Below are 17,104 nucleotides of genomic sequence, written 5' to 3'. Positions count from 1 at the left end.
TCTTTGATTCTATTTTTAATGGAATTGCTTTCTTAATATCACCTTTAGATTGTTCATTGAAAATGTATAGAAATACATGTGATTATTTTTCCAATAAAATTTTGTTTATTTAACACAATAGAATGTATTTATTCTATTACAGAATTCAAGGTAAGCCCTACCTCAGGAGCATGTGTAGCCTTGGAAGGCACCTATAACATATTACCAAGTTATATTGTTAATAAATTTATTCATTGAATGATAAATAAGTCATACATACAAGAATTACATATGGTGTCTACCCTTCAGGAATAGCATATAAACGGACTAGAAACACAAAAAGTGATATATTTTATAATAAATGTGTCAAAATAATGCAGAATGTTGATTCGCCATGTATTATAATTGATTTTTGCCTATTAATCCTATATCCTACAAACTTGCTGAGCTCATTTACGAGTTCTAACAGTTTTTTTTCTGAATTCCCGAGTATTTTCATGTATAAGATCACATTATCTCCAAATAAAGATAGTTTTACTTCTTCCTTTCCAGTCTGGATGCGTATTATGTCATTTTCTTGCCTAATTGCTCTTGCTGGAACCTTTAGCACAATGTTGAATACAACTGGTGAGAGGAGACATCCTTGTCCTGATCTTAGGGGAAAATGTTTAAATGTTTCACCATTAAATATGATGTTAACTATTAATATTATCTTTTCATATATGCCCTTTATTAACTTGAGAAGGTTTCTTTCTATTCCTACCTAGTTTATTATGCGTGCTTTTACGAAAGGGCACTGAATTTTTTCAACTCCTTTTTTTGCATATATTGAGATGATCATGTAATTTTTCCCTTTATTCTATTAATATGATATATTACTTGATTGATTCTTGTATGGTGAAGCAACCTTGCATTACTGGGATAAATCCTACTTAGTAATAGTATATAACACTTTTTATATGCTTCTGGAATCTGTTTGCTAGTGTTTTGTGGAGGGCCTTTGCATCTATATTAATGAGAAATATTGGTCTGCAGTTTGTTTTCTTGTAATGCATTTGTCAGGCTTTGTTACCAGGGTAATAATGGCTTCACAGAATAAGCTGAAAAGTATACCCTCTCTTTTGAGTTTTTAGAAAAGTTTGTGAAGGAGTGGTGTTTTTTTTTTTCAGATGACTATCTTGCATTTTTTACTGATACATGGTATTTGTACATATTTATGAGGTACATATGATATTTGATACATGCATACAATGTGTAATGATTAAATCAGAGTAATTGAGATATCCATCACCTCAAATGTTTATCATTTCTTTGTGTGGAGACCATTCTAAATCTTCTTTTCTAGCTGCTTTAAAATATATAATAAATTATTGATAACTATAATCACCCTACTGTGCTATCAAACACTAGAAATTATTCCTTCTATCTAACTGCATCTTCGTACCCATTAACCAGCCTCTCTTCATCACCCCCTACCCAGCCTCTGGTGAACAACATTCTACTCTCTACATTCATGAGATCAACACTTTTAGCTCCCACATATGAGTGCCATGCAATATTTGTCTTTCTGTGCCTGGCTTATTTCACTAACATAATGTCCTTCAGGCTCATCCATGTTCCTGCCAATGACAAGATTTTATTTTTTATGGCTAAATAGTATTCCACTGTGTATATATACTACATTTTCTTTATCCATTCATCCATTCATGAACACTTGGGTTAATTCAATATCTTAGCTGTTATAAATAGTGTTGTGATAAACATGGGAGCGCAGATATCTCTTCGATATCTGGTTTCCTTTCTTTTGGAGAGATATATATATATACATATATATACACACACACACACACACACACACACACATATATATAAACACACACACACACACATATATATATACACACACACACACATATATATATGTATATATACCTGTTGGCCAGTTTCATGTCTTCTTTTGAAAAATGTCTATTCAGATCATTTGGCCATTTTAATTGGATTATTTGTTCTTTTTGTTGTTGAGTTGTTTGAATTCCTTATATATTCTGGTTATTAATCCCTTGTCAGATTGATAGTTTGCAAATACTTTCTCCCATTCTGTAGGTTGTCTCTTCACATTGTTCATTGTTTCCTTCGCTGTGCAGAAGCTTTTTAGCTTTACATAACCCTATTTTTCTATTTTTGCTTTTTTTGCCTGTACTTTTAGGTCTTACACAAAAATATTTGCCCACACCAAAGTCCTGAAGCATTTCTCCAATGTTCCTTCTAGTATTATAGTTTCATAGTTTCACATCTTACATTTAAGTCTTTGATCCATTTAAGTATTTTATTTGATTTTTATATATGGTGAGTGATAGGAATTTAGTTTCATTCTTCTGCATATGGATACCCAGTTTTCCCAACACCATTTATTGAAGAGACTATCCTTTCTCCAATATATGTTTTAGGTTCCTTTGTCAAAAATGAGTTGTCTATAAATATGTGAATATATTTCTGTATTCTCTATTCTATTCCATTTGTCTATTTCTGTTTTTATGCCATTATCATTCCATTTTGGTTATTGTAGCTTTGTAACATATTTTGAAGTCAGGTATTGTGATGCCTCCAGCTGTGTTCTTTTTCCTGAGGATTGCTTTTACTAGTCAAGGTATTTTGTGGTTCCATAGGAATTTTAGGATTTTTGTTTTCTATTTCTGTGAAGAATGTCATTGGTCTTTTGATAGGGATTGCATTGAATTTGCAGATTGCTTTGGGTAGTATGGGTATTTTAACAATGTTAATTCTTCCAATTCATGAACATGGGATATCTTTTCTTTTTTGTGTCCTCTTTACTTTCTTTCATCAGTGTTTTATAGTTTTCATTGTGGAGATCCTTCACTTCTTTGGTTAAATTTATTCCTAGGTATTATTTTGTTGCTATTGGCTTTCTTGATTTTTTTCAGATTGTTCACTGTTGGCATATAGAAATGCTACTGATTTCTATATGTTTATTTTGTGTGGGGTTGGTGTTAATTCTTCTTTAAAGACTTGAGCAATTTTACCAGTGAAGCCATTTAGGGCTGGCCTTTACTTTGTGGTATTTTTAAATTACTAATTCAATCTATTTACTTATTATATATGTACTCAGATTCTCTACTTCTTCTTGAGTCAGTTTCTGTAGTTTGTGTCCTTTAGGTATTTGCCCATTTCATCTATGTTATTTAAATTATTGGCATATAATTCTTCATAGTACTCCTAATAAATCTTTTTATTTCTATAAGGTCAATAGTAATATCCCTCTTTCAGTACTAATTTTAGTAATATGAGTCTTCTCTCTTTTGGACAGTCCAGCTGAAGGTTTGCCAATTTTCTTTGTCATTATGAAGAACTGATTTTTGGGTTTGCTGTTTTTCTCTATTATTTTTCTATTCTTCATTTCATTAATCTCTGCTCTAATTTTTAATATTTCATTCCATCCGTGTGCTTTGGGTTTAGTTTGGTCATTTTTTAGTTTCTAAAGTTGAAATATTAGATTACTTATTTTAGATCTCTCTTGGGTTTTTTTGTTTGTTTTTTGTTTTTATGTTTTTAGAGACGGGGGTCTCACTCTTGCTTAGGCTGGTCTCCAACTCCTGAGCTGAAATGATCCTCCCACATCGGCCTCCCAGAGTGCTAGGATTACAGGCGTGAGCCACTGCGCCCAGCCCTCTCTTGTTTCTTAATAAAGATGTCTATAGCTGTAAATTTCCCTCTAAGCTGGGCTTTTGCTGCATTCCATCAGTCTTCATTTGTTGTGCTTTCATTTTATCATCTCTGAGTATTCTCTATTGTGATTTCTTCTTTAACCCATTGTTTATTTAGGGGTATGCTGTTTAATTTTTATGTACTTGTGGTTTGCCCCAATTTTCTTCTGTTATTGATTTCTACATTCATTCCATTGTGGTCAGAGGACATACTTTGCACGATTTCAATCCTTTTGAATTGATCAAGACTTGTTGTACAGTCATATGGTCTATCCTGGAGAACGTTCATGTATGCTTGAGAAAAATGTGTATTCTGCTGTTGTTGGGTGGTAGGCTCTATAGATACCTATTAGGTCTAGTTGGTTTACAGTGCTGTTCAAGTCTTCTATTTCATTGTTCGTCTTATTCTATTATTGTTCTATTTATATAACATAGTTGTTCTATTACACAAGTGAGCTACTGAAGTCTCCAGCTGTTATTGAACTATTTCTCTCTTCACTTCTGTCAGTTTTATTTTGTGTATTTGGTTTGCAGTGCTATTTAGGTCTTTTGTTTCATTGTTGATCTATCCATTATTGTTTTATTGATCTAACCTAGTTATTCCATCCATTAATGCAAGGGAGATATTGAAGTCTCCAACTGTTGTTACTGAACTGTCCATTTCTCTCTTTAATTCTGTCAGTTTTGTTTTATGTATTTTGGGACTTTGTTGTTAGGTGCCTATAGGTTTATAACTGTCATGCCTTCTTGAGGGATTGACCCATTTACACTATTAAATGTCTCTGTTGTTCTCCAGTAACAGTTTTTTTCTTAAAGGCTGTTTTGTCAGATATTAATATAGACACTCCAGCTCTCTTTTTGTTACCATTTGCATGGTGTATCTTTTCCCAGAACTGTGGAAATTAACCAAAGACTTATAGCAATCCAGAATTCTAAAGAAGTTGATTCTGAAAAATGGTGTCGGTTTTTAAATTGATTTTAGGAAAAATTTCAGAAGTCTCCACTGTGTCATTTTTGTTGATGTCACTGCTTGACTCATTCTTTAAGGATATTTAACAATTTTCCTAAGTATCTGGTTTTGAGAGACTTTTGTTTTTGATTTTTGACATAATTGCATTGTGATCTGAGAACATACTCTATATGAATAATTTTATTTTGTTAATTGATGGAGGTTTTTCTTTTAACTTGGAATTTTAGAATTAGAAGATGCTATAGTTAACTGAAGTTTAAGTAGAAGGCCTTTTAAATTTCATTCCTTGCTGAAAATATTTTTATATATATCAACCAACTTTCATGGGCCACTCAGAACATAGACACTAATGAATGCAATAGAATATTACTACATTTGTTGAGGATTTTGCAGTGTTCCAGGGCCATCATTGAAATATGGACTTTGGTGTCAAAATGACCTGGATTCAAATACCAGTACTACTACAGCTAACTATGTGACCTTGGACATTTGACTTAACTTCATGTCCTTGGACAAGTTACTCAGCATCACTAATCCTCAATTTCATCATCTGTAAAAATAAAATATATTATAACTTTTACATGGTTGTTGTCATGATTAAACAAAATGAAAGATACCAGAATGGCTGTAACAGAAGATATGAGAAGGAGTACGTATAAAATGTTAGGCAGGGCCAGATCATAAAGTGATGGACATGTGGGAAGCACCTCATAAACCTTTATCCCTTTTCCTCTTTGTTTATACAGTCATCATAGGAAAATTGTGGAAAACTGGGCTTAAGGGTAAACTAAGATACCCTTACCTCCAGAAGATTCAGTAGTATTTGTTAACCAAATTGGCCAGCTTTCACTTGTTTGTTGTTATTTGCTTCTCTCTGCACAAAAGGTAGTGACAGCAACATTCCAGTAACTTGAGATTTCCAGTTGGCTGAGTTCTGATTAATTGGGTTTTTATCTACTATAAATAAATGGGAGTCGACTTTAACTAGAGAAATAACCTCTTGATCCTCTGAGTATATGATTTTGAAAAGAAAAGAAAAATATTAAGACTAATCACTTACTCAAGGGTGAGAATTTCTGTATTTGACTCTTTATTTTTAGGGTCTCAAGTGGCATCAAATATTATATTTCTAAAAAAAGAAATTCACCCAGTAAAATTTTGTTCAAGTGAACTAAAATTATGCTTCTCAATTCATTAATTTAGCTTTCCTAGGTTAAATATATTTTGTGTTGAAATACCAGTATAAGAAGGGTAAAAATATCTTAAGTCAATTGGGAGTAATTAACAAGAGTTTCTCTTTTGTTGAGTTTAAATGTGGTCCTATCTTTGAGGGTTTAATCTTTTCTTAAGATGATCATTTGGCATTAAGATAGGAAAAGTGAATCCTTAGTAAATTCAAGCCAATCCATTCTGCTTTTAAATTTATGTTCACATTTCCAATCTTTTAATCAAACATCAACTGTGCATTCCATTCATCTCCATCTTCTTCAACTCTTCTTCACTTTTCTCTTATGGATTAAAAGACAGGAATATAAAGGACTGCTTTTATGTAGCGCTCATATTTATTTACATACATATGCATACACGTTATTTTTGAATGTACACTTCGGGGTCTACAAAATGTATTCACATATCTCATTTATTTATCACAACAGCCCTTCGAAATCAGGGATAAAAACCCTTTGTTAAAAATGGGGAAGCCTGGATTTTTTTTTTTTTCTTTTTGAGACAGGGTCTCGCTCTGTTGCCCAGGCTGGAGTGCAGTGGTAAGATTGCAGTTCACTGCAACCTCAAATTTCTGGGCTCAAGCAATACCCCACCTCAGCCTCCTGAGTAGCTGGGGCTATAGGCATGAGCTACTGAGCCTGACTAGTTTTTTAATTTTTTGTAGAGACGGAGTTTTGCTCTGTTGCCCAGGCTGGTCTTGAACTCCTGGTCTCAAGTGATCCTTTCACCTTAGCCTCCCAAAGTGCTGGGTTTACAGACATGAACCACCATGCTCAGCTGGAAAGCCTAGATTTTTAAAATCCACTTTGTTTTCTTTGTCCACCCTCTGCCAGTTAAATAGAAATTTAAATTTCCATAATTTAAATAGAAATAAGTGCTGTCCCTTTTGGGGTTATATACTTATTACAGTATAGTTAACGGGCTCCTAAGATTTTGACCCTCCTCTTTGGGAACTGCATTCAGAGCCCATTTTTATGACTCTCAGTGGTGCAAAAGTTTGGTATTTTGAGAGTGGATTTACTTTTTCGAAAGGACACACGGTCTCCGGAAGCAAAGTCCGATGAGCAATATGGGGAGTGGGGATCAAGCTAAGCAATGCTGTTTTTGTTCAATGACTAGGTGTGGATCTTAAGGAATGACTGTGCTTTTCTTGAATGACTCAGATACTGGCTCTAAAGACAGTTCCTCTAAAGAGGAGTTCCAAAATGTAAAGTACTGGCAGTGAAGAGGCTACTTTTGAAAGACAAAGGTCATTTGGATGTTTCAAGTGCTAAGAGTTTTGTCCAAAGTAGTCTCATTGTTTTGTCAGCAGGCAGTGGTCACTACAGAGTAGGAGATCAACTTGTTCATGAATGATTTAAGTGTAATTTTACTTTCATTGACCTCACCTCCTATAAAACAAAGCATTCAACCACTCAGCAGGAATCACTTATTTTGAAAAACTTAGTCCCCACCTAGTTAAATAACACTTGGCCCCTTCAGTCCCCTCAGTAGGCATATACCCCAGGATCAATGAAGTGAAGAATGATTTGGATGTCCTGCTGATATAGGAAACATCTTAGTGAAGAGAATGCCCTCTGTTGATTGGATTGAGGACTCTCAAAAGTTAGGTAACTTGCTCCAAATCTTTCATATGTAAAGAGTCTGGATGCATGTGGATTTTACTGTTCTGATAGGAACGGTGACTCAGATCAAGACTGAGAAACAAATGTAATCAGTGACATTCGACATCCTTTTAATTCTCGGTGGTCACAGTGTTAAAAGAACTTTAAGCAAGGATCCAGTGACTGAAGCATACTGAGAAATACCTAATGGGATTCAGGTGAAATCATACTTGGGAATATTAAGGAGTAAACACAGTTCTATGGCGCCTTTCTTTGCCACTGAAATGCAGCCAATTCTTGGTGGCAGGGCATGCAGCCCACTTGCACACAGCACCTTGTACAGCAGAAGCAGAAAGAAGAGGATGGGAACTTTCAGTCCCTTCCCAGATGGTCACCAGATTTTCATACTCCTGTGAAAAGATCCTGATGCCTCTCCTTGTAATACCTTGTCTGGAAAGAGCAAGTATCTGGTAATTGACCTTGGTTAGGGTTCTTGGAAGCTACAAACCCAGGGCTGCCAGCTTCAAGCTTTTCCATTGCACTGCACAATGGCACAGTCAGGAGGTTCAGTACTTGCAATATTATGCAGTAAAGGAGCACAAAAGTACGCCTTTAAGAACGTCCATTTGTAAATAGAATTTGTTGCTATGGGATATGCTTCCTTAAGGACATCCCTGCAGAGGGATGGCACTGGCCACAGAGGGCCGCCCTTAATGCATGCTTTGACTTTTGACTTTTACAGCCAAGGCTGGACTGCTCTTTTCCTTTTGGGCTTTGATCTAAGCCTTAGTCATTCATTATACATTGTTATGAACCACCAATTTAAATTCCTGTGTCTTTCCTCATACTTTCCACCTTGGTCTGCCTTTCTAGGTCCATTAAAGGAATTGTTTCATAGAAGCAGTGTGTTAGCTAGTCTTGAACCTCCACAAAATGTGGTTATAATTAGGGTAGGAAAGTACTGATTCAGCCTATAGTTGAACACTCTCAGAAGATATCTAGTCCAACCCTTTTCAGTGATGCCTGCCTCCTACCTTCCTTCCTTGCTTCCTTCCTTCCTCTATTAATCCAACATATTTGAGTGCTCACTGCATTTGAGGTGATAGTGATACAGATATAAGTAAGATACAATCGCTGCTCTGAAAGAATTGGCTCACGCCTGTAATCCTAGCACTCTGGGAGGCCGAGGCGGGTGGATCGCTCAAGGTCAGGAGTTCGAGACCAGCCTGAGCAAGAGCGAGACTCCTCTACTAAAAATAGAAAGAAATTATTTGGACAACTAAAAATCTTTATAGAAAAAATTAGCCGGGCATGGTGGCACATGTCTGTAGTCCCAGCTACTCGGGAGGCTGAGGCAGTAGGATCGCTTGAGCCCAGGAGTTTGAGGTTGCTGTGAGCTAGGCTGACGCCACGGCACTCTACTCCGCCAGGGGAATGTCTCAAAAAAAAAAAAAAGAAAGGTCTAATGTAAGAGTGCATTAGCAGAGCGGGAGGTGAAGGGATTGAGTTATGTCCAACATACAGTTGGGGGTACAAAGGGGATGATGATCACTTTTGCCAAAGTAAGTTAAAAATAATAATAATTTGCAGATGAGATGACACCATTACTGATGAAGAAAATGAGGTCTGGAGAGGAGAGGTCAGCTGCCTAAGGTCTGTGGGGGAGGCAGAATTTGACACCACCTTGCCATTGCCATAAAGGCCTTTGGAATCAAACCTCAGTACAGTAAAAAGAGGTTGGCCTTGTCCCCGTAAATACCAAAGCAAACCTGAACCCTTTACTCAAAGAATTCCACAGAAATAAAATTACATTCTCCTGTGGGGCATGGGAGGTTAGAGAGAATGATTAGAGAGAAAGAAGCAGTGCTCTCTCCCCTTTCCCCCCACCTCAGGCTTATTCTGCTCAGCCAAAGTCACCCAAGACAGCCTGGGCCTTGGGTCTTTATGAGCCTCTTTCAAAGTGAATTGTCACCAGGGCTGATAGCCTGGCTACAAGAGTGAAGTCTTAGGGTTGGTAAAGGGCTGAGAGCTTCTAATCACCCATACCTGAGAGCTCAGATCACGTAGCTCATGTGGTATCCTCATTCGAGAATGAAGGGAAACGTACTCTCTGCTGGGCCAGCCTTGCCAACGAGCAGTTTTGTTGCATAAAGGGAGAAGAATCTCCCCTTTCTCCCCCACTAATCTGAACCTCATTCCCAACCAGTCCAACTTCTGGAAATGTAACTGGAATTACTTACATGACCAGCTTCAATGGGCTTTTTTACATCTTAATCAGTGGGTTTTATTTGACAAGGCTTGAACACAAAGAAAAACAACAGTAACAGCAGACCCATCTGGTAATATGTTTCTATTATTATTTGTCAACAGTAAAGACAAGGGTAAGGAATTACTATCGCACCTCTTTCCTTGACCATTTTAAGCATATTTGTGATACAAGTCCATATCCCTTTTTGAGATAAGAGATGTATATCAGAGGGAGTAAGATGATGGATGATTTCTCTAAGAATATGCAATAAATTGGTAGTGCTGGAGGCAATGATGCTGACTCTTAAGCTCGGATTTAACTTCTTTTGGGTCACATTATAATTACAAAGTAAATTGTGTGTGTGTGTGTGTGTGTGTGTGTGTGTGTAAAATATGCAAAGGAATATTAAAGCACAAAATCGCTTTTTACATACTGTCACTTAAATGGGAATGTTAGCTGCACAAAATGAAAGAAGATTATAATAATGTTTATTCGGTTTTTTTCTTCTTAGGTTTTATTTACTTATTTGACAAACACTTTTATAGGGCTTCCCATGTGCTTACACTGTTCTAAAACTTATAAAAGTTCTAAACTCATTAATCTTCATAACTACTTTTTGAGGTATAATAGATACCGTTATTATTCCCAATTTACGTACAGATATTAAAAAGGTTTATTTTAAATTCAAATTTGTTAATAAAGGGAAGAAAGAGTTACGTGTTTACCTCCCATTGTTATTCAAACAAAACAGACCCACTTTTTCTTTCAACAAAAATGATTAACGCGAATTTTTCCCATTTTTCAGGGAAATAAATGTTTATGCTGTGCCCTTCATCCTGACTTACCCTCAAACCCACCCTTACCTCCATCAATGAAAATGTACTATTATTGGTTTTTTGGAAGAACACAGTAACTACCATATAATTACACACCATGTCTCAGGAGCAAAGCAGACTTTGGGTCCCTGGACCATGACATACCAGATGTGAATGTTATTTACAGCTCCATGTTCTCCTTCCCAAGACTTCTTCTGTCTTATGGCTGGTTTTAGTTGCGTGAAGGAGGAAGACTGATGAATCCTATTGCCAAGGGAGACAGAATGTGGACGTGTAGTGCCAGCTTCATGCCGTAACTGGTGATCACACCTCAGTAGAACCTTGCAACACTTCTTGTAATCCCAGCTGGGCCTCTCCTAAGCAGAGACAGCAATTATGTGTAGTGGTTTTCAGATGTAAACAAATGTTCATGGGGGACTGGCTTATAATCAGCCAAGCCATTTCACTTACGGCTTGCATCAAATTGGAATGAAAGGCTCTGATCGGGAAAATAGAGCACATTCATTTACGGTCTCAGCAAGTGTTTTCCAGAACTTATGTACATTTCTTTCCCTTTAGACATATGACTGTACAGTATATTTAAGGCTCAGAAAGTACTTTAGAAATAGAGTGTATCTTAAAAATAACTCTATATCTCCTTTTATACTTAGCTTGAGTACACCAATGTGCACTTAGCCATTTTCCGTTACTATTATATTATTTTGTGACTCCGTGCCATGTACTTGGGAAGGGATAACATAGAAAATTCTGTTTTCACTGGAACTTTGGTTGTACCATATTACATCTCTGTCTCTGTCTCTCTCTTCTCTGTCTCTCTTTCTCTTTCTCTCTTATTAATTATGCTTTAGCAAATGTTTTAAAATGATATCTTAGAAATCATTTAAAAATTTTAAGAAAAGAATACTAAAATTTTATATAGAATGAGTTAAAAATCAGAATGTCATTTCTTTCAGCCTTTGGTTAATGTCAAACCAAAACTGTGAAAATGGATGGAAAGATGCAGAAAATGTGAGCTACATAAGACCAAGTGATCCCAGACCGCTATGACCTGCCATACGCTTACATCACTCAAAACTTTGTTAAGGCCACTCACTCTATTGAAGAGCTGTGGACAGGATTTCAATTCAAAATACAGAGGAAATGCTAGGCCCTTTGGGGGGGTGAAAAGAAGCAAGTGAACGCCTTAAGAAGAGAAGTATATAAGCTAGTTTGGGAAATAAGATAATGTGCAGGAAAATTCAAGTCACTAGGTAAGAAGTCTGTGACTGATTTATTAAACTGAGAATCAAAGTAGGAGTGGTGAGGGCAAGTTTCCTGGGGGACTTCAAAGAGTCCCCGAAGAGAGGTAAGATTTGAGGTCCATGGGGGAGGTAGGAATTGTGCCAGGACTGAAGGATTTGGCCCTGGGTTCAAGTTCTGCTTCTTTCTCATCCCAGCAGCATAACGTTGGGCTAGTTTATTTATTTAAAAAACACTTATTTAACACTCCATATGTGGCCAACACTGTTCTAAGTACTTAATAAACATTAACTCATTTAAGCCTTAACATAATTCTATGAAGCAGGTATTATTATTGTCCTCATTTTTACTGAAGAGGAAACTGAGGAACAGAGAAGTTAAGTAAGTTGCCCAGGGCCACACAGCTAATAAGTGGCAGAGCCAGGAGCCAAACCCTGGCAGCTTGGATCCAAGTCGCTGCACCTGAAGTCAGTCACTGCACTGTGAGGAATAAATGTGATAAGGTCAGTGAAAGTGCCTGGCACAAAGAGGGCACTCAATAAAAAGCTGTTTCTTTTTAAAAAATTTCCTCTCTCTTGGACACTCACCTTTATCCTGGTTCGTGGAATTATTCTGCCTTGCTATTTTTTTGAGTACTATATGCTGCCTCTCTCCTTGGGTCGTCTATCCTTGCTTCTGGAGTGCCCATCACTATACCCCAGCTATTTTGTGAGTACTTTCTTTTTTCCTTTTATTTTATTTTTAGTTGACATATAATAACGGTCCACATTTACAGGGTACATAGTGATGTTTTCATATACATAATGCATAGTGATCAGATCAGGGTAAGCAGCATATCCATCATCTTGGCCATTTATCATTTCTTTGTGTTGGGGACATTCAATATCCTCCTTCTAGCTATTTGTGAGTACTTTCCTAGTGTGTGTTATGTTCCTGGCCTCAAGTGTCTACCTCACCCTATAAAGTAGGTCAACCTTCAGATTATAGTCCCTCCTAGTCAGTAGTTATTGACCAGACCTAGTTGTGTTTAAGATAGGACATCCCTAGAGCAATGGGAGACTTCTGTCTTCTATAGGCACTTATTCACTCAGCAGATACTTAATAAATATCTCTTGACTGTGTGCCTGGCCCTGTGCTAGGTGATGTATGACACACAAAAATAAATAGGGGAAAGGAAAAACATTACAGGACAAAGGGAGCAGGGAAGACAGTAGGGGTAAGGGAGCTCTATGCTCCATCCAGGAGACCACACGGCCCCTGGCTTTGCCCAACTTTAGTCCCTAGTGGCCCTCAGGCTGCCTCCAGATGCCCTTTCCTTCTTCCCTCCCCACACCATTTAGCCAGCCTTCATCTGCGGGCTTCACTGTCCAACTCCCAGAAGCTAAGTAATCTGATAAAAGAAATCTCTGCTAAAGTGTTAGTCCAGCTAACAGGTTAATGTGTTACTCTTCCTGGGTAATTTGTTCATTTTGATAGGGATTTTTTGAAGACATAAAGACATGATGGCAGGAAATTTTAGGTCTCTTTGCAGCCTGGAGAGGAAGACAGTGCCCGCACACACCCAGGCTTTCAGGATTAGCTTCGGTCTGCTTTCTATGGTCATTTGCAAAGTCTTCCTGGGCCCAAAGCCATTTCACAGCCTTATGGCTTTTATTATGCCCCCACCTACGTTTGGATCAAAGAGAAAATGCATGATCCTTCTCTTTTGTGTTTGGAATACTTTTTCCCTGGCCCCAGGGAAAAAATACTCCTGATCACAAGAGAAGTTGAGGAATGGGCTCAGAATGCACCTGGATAAAAACAGGTAGCACTCATGATCTAGTAGGGAGTATTCTAAGTGCTTCACTTATGTTATCTCATTTATTTCTCACCACACACCCATGAAGTAGATACACCATTATCCCACTTTTCAAACAAAGAACTGAGGCACAAAGAGGGTAAGTAACTCAATGAAGGTTACACTGCTGCCAAGTGAACCCAGCCAGTGTGGCTCTAGGGTCTGTGCTCTTAATCACTATTCTATCCCGAGCAGTGCCTCAGGTTCAAGTTCCCTTTTCCTGCATAGCAGCAGCAGATGGATCAGACACAACCATTGGCTCATAGAGATTCCACATTAAGGCAAATGCTCTCATCCCACAGCCAGGATGTTGCAGCCACAGCCTACGTTTGGCAGGACAGAGACAGGCCACTGACCTGGCACTGCTGACCCTGTTCATGGCAGCCTAAGTTACTCTGGGGTTGATATCACTCTCTTCCCTTCTGTGCTGCACAAGGTTGACAAAAGACTGCCTCTAATGCCCTCACTCTTCCATTCCACTCTACCCCAAAAGGGGAAGGAATGCTCAGACCTGGTGGCTGCTCTGAAGGTTTGATAAGAAACAACTGAAGCATGATTAATCCTATTTTCTCAAAGGAAAAGGAAGATTCTATCGCCAGCCAGTCTCTTCTCAAGCCAACGTGCACACCGTGCCTCCAAATCTGCAATGCCCTCCACCTTCTCTCACTAATGGAGCACGCACTATGTGTGTTAAGTGCTTTCACAAACTTGTCATATTTTAATCCTACAATACATCAAGGAGCTAGTAGTATTCTCTTCATTTTACTTATGAGGAAATTGAGAGAGAATTTGCCCAAGGTCACTATACTACCAATAGATATTTTTTTAGCTTCTGCCCATTCTTTGCATTTGTGTATTACCATTCAGTTTCATCTCAGGTTCTGTGATTAAGGGAACCCATTCATACTGCTATTACATTCATGATATCATGAATGCAAAATGCAAGATCATAATTATTGTATCAACATGCCATATGAAAGTTAGAGCCTGTTTTAGCATAATTAAGGGGTAGAGATTTGAAAACTCAAAAATTGGCATAGCAGGGTTCCCCATATATGCAAATATAAATCTTTAACATTTATGGTCGTTCTTCTTCTTGTGATGATAAATCTAATGAAATTGTGATATGGAGTATTTTCCGCTTGACATAGTTGGGCCTTAAAGAAGCTTCTGATTCGGTCTTGCCTATGCATAAATAGTTAAAAGACAATTCAATTTGAGTGCTCTTTATTTAAAAACTCAAAAATAATGAATTCAGCTCATTCACTTTTAAAATGAACAAAAGCAATGTTTTATTCAACAGATAAATAAAAAACATTCCTGCTCCATATTTTAACCATTCCAAGAACAGAGGCACAAAAAGAGCTAAGAAATATAAAAAGGAAAAAAAGAGTGGAGTAAAAGGGTGATAGATGAGAAAGAAAGGCAGTTGGAATAGGGAAAAAAAGATGAAAGGCCAGAGAAATATTCACAAATTGCAAAAGAACAGATGTTGATAAATGCAGGGGAAGAGAAAAAGAAATGGCAACAGGTGAGAGATATAGTAGTTCATTTGAAATAGAGGTCTAATTCTCACATTGAATTATTTCTTCAATTTAATAGCATTTTATTAGACAGAATGCCAAAATAATAAAATAAATAAAATAATACCCCCATAGTAACTGTTTTAAAAACCTAAATATAAATTTTTGAGCTTACCTGATAATTATTCTTCTGAATATGCATGGATGCAATCAAAGTGAAGAAAATAATTTTGTATTGTAACCTTTTATCGGTGTTATTTCCTATAAAATTTTCTGGGTTTTTTTTCAGTATTCAAATCATTTCATTGCATTAATATAAAATAAATAGCTTAAGCATTCTCCTATTGTTGGATACTTAGGGTTTTTGAAAGTGTTTTTTTGTATTCAATCTAAGGTTGCTTTTTTTCTTCTTTTGAATTATTGGCTTAGGATAATTTCCAGGATTGGAATCCCTGGGTCCAAGACTATGAACATATTTATGATTCTTGGCTCACTTTACAATGCCATCAGCAACTTGAATGAACCTGTTCTTCCAGAGCCTGTATAGTATTTGGTTTTGTAAATTGTTATTTTTGGCAGTTTAATTAGTATCAAATGATGCCTCCTATTTTGAACTATATATATTTCTTTCAGTGTGATGATGTTCTTTGACCATTTTTCCCTTGGGCATCTGGTGAAGGTCTTTTTGATTCGAAGTACTTCTGTATATAGTTTAGATGCTATTGATTTATCTATGACATTCTTAGCATTTCCACCATTTAATCTCAGGTTTGATACTGGTTTTTCATTGTATTATGTTATACCCTCTCACCAGTCTTTCCTTTATAATGTTTTCCATTATGTCGAAACTTTAAAATATATCCATAGTTGAAATAAATACTTTAGTCCCATAGTTGAGTTAAATAGTCTGTTCCTTTTAGCTTTTTCAGTTTTCTTTAAATATTTAACTTTTTAGCTCATGTAGAAAGAATTGTTACATATGGTAAGAGATAAAAGCTTATGTTAAATTTCTCTCCATATTCATGAGCAGTTACCCCAGCTGAATTTACTAAATAATGGGTGCTTTCCCCATTGTGTAGTTATGCTTTGTTCACCAAATATCCAAGTCTTACATTTATTAGGGCTTTTTCCAGGTCTCACAGTCCTGTTTCCTTATCTATATTTCTGATTTGCATCAGAATTCTTCTACTTTAACTAGTGTTGATTTATAATACATTCTAATATTGGGGATTTCTTTCAGATTTTTGTTTTTCTAGGATAGTCACGTGCAGTTGTTACTATAAATTCATGTATCATTTTTGAGTTAGTGGATATCTTCTTTTGAATTGTCTACATGTACAAATCAACTGGTAAAGAAATATCATCTTATACTATTGTTCTTCACATTCAGAAACAGAGCACAACTTTACATTTATTCAAATTTTTCTTTATTTCTGCCATAAAGGCTTTATATCATTTCTTTTTTCTCACACAATTTGTGTATATTATTTCCAAATATTTTAATGTGTTGCTTTTAATGTATTACTTTTTCTCCTTTTTATTGGCTTATAAATTGGTATATTATTGGCTTTCAAAGACTATTTATCTTGTGTTTTGTGACTTTGCCAAACTGTAGTAATATCTATTCTCTTTCAGTTAATTCTGTAGCTTTTCTAGGTATATGATAATGTTATCTAAAAATTTCCTACCACAGATTTTTAAATACTGTATTGAAAATACTATATACGTCTTTATACACATTTGCCCAAAAGGATAGAATGCAACACCAACAGTGAAGCCTAACACAAACTGTGGATTGGGTGATAATGATTGTCATTGTAGGTTCATTAATTGTAGCAATATATTACTCTGGTGGGGTATATTGATAATTAGAGAGGCTTTGCGTGTGTAGGTTTAGGGCTATATGGGAAACCTCTGTA

Source organism: Propithecus coquereli, unplaced genomic scaffold (assembly GCF_000956105.1).
Source record: "Propithecus coquereli isolate 6110/MARCELLA unplaced genomic scaffold, Pcoq_1.0 Scaffold42, whole genome shotgun sequence".
NCBI classification, from domain to species: domain Eukaryota; kingdom Metazoa; phylum Chordata; class Mammalia; order Primates; family Indriidae; genus Propithecus; species Propithecus coquereli.
The sequence above is the reverse complement of the archived record's forward strand: the minus strand, read 5'-3'. Positions refer to the sequence as shown.